Source organism: Sardina pilchardus, chromosome 24, assembly GCF_963854185.1.
Source record: "Sardina pilchardus chromosome 24, fSarPil1.1, whole genome shotgun sequence".
NCBI lineage: Eukaryota > Metazoa > Chordata > Actinopteri > Clupeiformes > Clupeidae > Sardina > Sardina pilchardus.
In genome coordinates this window covers 1,955,452-1,958,697 of record NC_085017.1, presented here as the reverse complement: position 1 = coordinate 1,958,697, position 3,246 = coordinate 1,955,452, and the positions used below count along the sequence as shown (strand labels likewise).

Genomic DNA, 3,246 nt, shown 5'->3' with positions numbered 1-3,246 from the left:
CCATAGATGCTTCCCCAATAAGGACTAAGGCTGATCTCCAACTTCTCCAGTCTGAGGATTCAGTGCTAAGGGCCTTTCTAGTTTATTGGAGGAGAGGTAAACCCCCCACAGCATTAGAAAGAGCCAGAGAGTCCCCTGCTGTGGTGGAACTTGTGCGTCAGTGGACTAGCCTACAGGAACATGGTGGTGTTCTTTACCGGCAAAGTCATGTCCCTGGTGGTAGTGTGAAAGTGATGCAGCTGCTGCTGCCTCAGCTTCTACATGAGGAGGTCCTGACGGCTTTACATAACAATCATGGTCATCAGGGGGTGGAAAGGACAACCATGCTCATTCGTCAACGTTGTTATTGGCCCTTCATGCGCAAAGACATCGAGCGCTGGTGTCGGGAATGTCAACGATGTGTAGTGGCAAAAGCGGTGCAGCCGAAGTTAAGAACATTTATGGGTAGTCTCCTTGCGTCCAGGCCCTTAGAAATTCTAGCCGTTGACTTCACCATATTGGAAAAGTCTAGTGACGGAAAAGAAAATCTTCTGGTTGTAACTGATGTGTTTTCCAAATTCTCTCAAGCTTATCCCACTGTAGACCAAAAGGCCACGACTGTAGCACGGGTCCTTACTGAACAGTGGTTCTACACTTACGGAGTCCCACAGCGCATTCATACCGACCAGGGTCGTCAATTTGAGGGGGAGTTGTTTCAGCGGCTGTGTCAATTATATGGCATCCACAAGTCTCGTACCAGTCCGTACCACCCTGAGGGCAACGGACAATGTGAGCGGTTTAATCGCACGCTTCACGATTTGCTCCGTACGTTGCCCTCAGGGAAGAAGAAACGGTGGCCACACCACTTGCCCCAGGTACTATTTGCCTATAATACTACAGTTCATCAGTCCACGGGTTTCTCCCCATATGAATTAATGTTTGGGCGGAAGCCCATCCTTCCCCTTGATTCACTTTTGTGCGCAGTTGACCCCCCACCTGAGATGACTACTGAGGAATGGGTTCGACAACATCAAGAGCACCTCTCCGCTGTGTATCTGCAGGCCCGAACCAATCTTGAGGCAGCAGCCAAACAGCGAGCAAAGCATCACACTGTTCCTTTGCCCGTTTTCCCCCCTGGTACATTGGTGTACCGTCGGAGTCACCCGCCTGGTCGTCACAAAATTCAGGACCATTGGGATCATGTGGTGTATGAGGTGGTGAGCTGTTTGGATGAGGTTGGTACCCTTTATAAGATCAGACCAAGGGACCAGCCCGGTCCGGAGAAGAACATCCATCGGCAACAGTTGCGTCCCATTCTTGTCGATCCCTGTCCACTGCCTACATCTGCACACACAGAGCCCAATTTAGACCAGTCCAATCTTGTTGTAGAAGACGCAGAGAGTAGTGTATATGAGGATGATGATCTTGCTCTAGTGGTAGCCCTAGACACTCCTTGCCTGGAGGGACATAGCAGTCACGCCCCAACTGTAGTTGGCCATCAACCAACCCCAACCTCTGTCCAACAGGAGTCCTTGCAGGAGTTGTCCGTAGAACATACTTCGGTAGCTGAAGAATCAACACCAGCACCAGAGCGAGATTTAGTGCCAAGGCGGACCAATAGGACAAAAGCAGGCCACCATTCAAACCCTCACCATCTCCCATGCACATCAACCGGACGCTTGTCCGGAGATAACCAGAGGGGTGCTCATTCAATTGTTAACTCCCACAGTGTTGGTTTTAGGCCCTGGTTGTAGCATTTGTTTTCTACATGTCACCGGGACGGTGACATTCAGGGGGAGGTGAATGTAGCGGGTGAGACCGGAAGAGTAACATGAAGGCCGGCCCACTGGCGCTGATTACTTGGTCAGGTGGTTTGAGTGGCGCTTTCTTTTAAATGTGTTCGGGACGTGGACAGGTAGACAATAGTGTGGTGTGTATCCGAAGGGTGAACCTTGGAGTTGAGCTGTGCGGCCAGGAGAACGTGAGTTTTTGGAATGTTACGTCTATGGGTTTTTAACGCTAAACTCTTTCCCATTGAGTAGCGCTTAACACGGCTCTTTGTTTGTTTGTAGCTCGGCCTGGTGTCTGTGCATGTGGTGACCAGTAAATGGTGCACACAGTTTGTAGGTCTGTTGCTCGCAGTATAGCGAGTAGTGCTTCCACACGGGTTTGCAGCAACACGCCGACGTTGGCTCAGCTAAGTTATCCACACTGTTAATCTTCACGTTGCTTGCATTATAGCAAGTAACGTTAGCGATTCCACACTGGTTTGCAGCAACACGCCGACACTGGCTCAGCTAGTTATCCACACTGTTAATCTTCACGTTGCTTGCATTATAGCAAGTAACGTTAGCGATTCCACACTGGTTTGCAGCAACAGGCAACGCTGACGCTGGTGAGAGTGTGTTCAGCTAGTCACCCACACTGTTAAACTCCCTGGGCTTTATAACATCTAATAAATCTACTGTAGGCTGGCTTCAACTGAGGATTACTTCGTCTGTCCAACTAGCCACTGTTTTTCCTGGGGTTAATCATTCCTTTAGTTTGTATTTGCCTTGAATATATGTGCCACAACGTGTCCTGACCTGGAGCTTGGTGGGCTTAGGGGGAAGGCCTGCTAAGTTTAGCTTGCTAGTTGTACCGTTTGTTGGTTTGTTTATTTGTCTGTGTCTTTCTTTCTTTTTTTGTCTGTATGTTATGCAACCATTGTTAATTGGCCTCGGGCATTGTGCAATATTTCTCTTAGGGGGGCAGTGTTCCTTTTGTAGTGTCCACCTGTGTGCAGTGTGAAACGCCGTGTGCGTGTACGGCCTATTTGGTGTGGAGTCTCTTTGCAGTGTTTGAGTGTGTGCATTTACACGCAAACTATTGACTTTATTCACTGTGATCATATTTTGCTGTGACTTATTTATTGGAGAGCCTTGTCACTGCCACCAACATAGAATATTTGCCTGCCCTGACTGCATGGTTGTATTTATTGTGTCTTCAGTGTTTTAATAAAAGTATATTTTTGATTACATCAGTCCCATTCTTGTTCCTTCATTGGACAACCTGCCTATAGCTTTAAAAGGGAAAAACTGTTTGGGTTTTCTAGTGTAATTATACAAATTGGGAATTTGGGCGCCCCCTAGGGGTCACAATAGTATAATCATTTATATCACCATTGATATACTTATTAATACCAACCATAATGACTTACAGTAATACTAACACACTCTATTTCTCTTCCCTTTCCCCTATACCTCACCTGTGAGGTAAACCATTACC

At 47.7% G+C, this 3,246-nt stretch overlaps 1 long non-coding RNA gene across 1 annotated transcript; it reads left to right on the top strand.

Annotated features, from left to right (window-relative positions):
• The first annotated feature begins 1,910 nt into the window (after positions 1-1,910).
• Positions 1,911-2,996, top strand: LOC134072771 (uncharacterized). The gene is made up of 2 exons (XR_009937200.1): positions 1,911-1,960; positions 2,052-2,996. It is a non-coding gene; the product is annotated as an uncharacterized LOC134072771 (long non-coding RNA).
• The last annotated feature ends 250 nt before the right edge of the window (positions 2,997-3,246 follow it).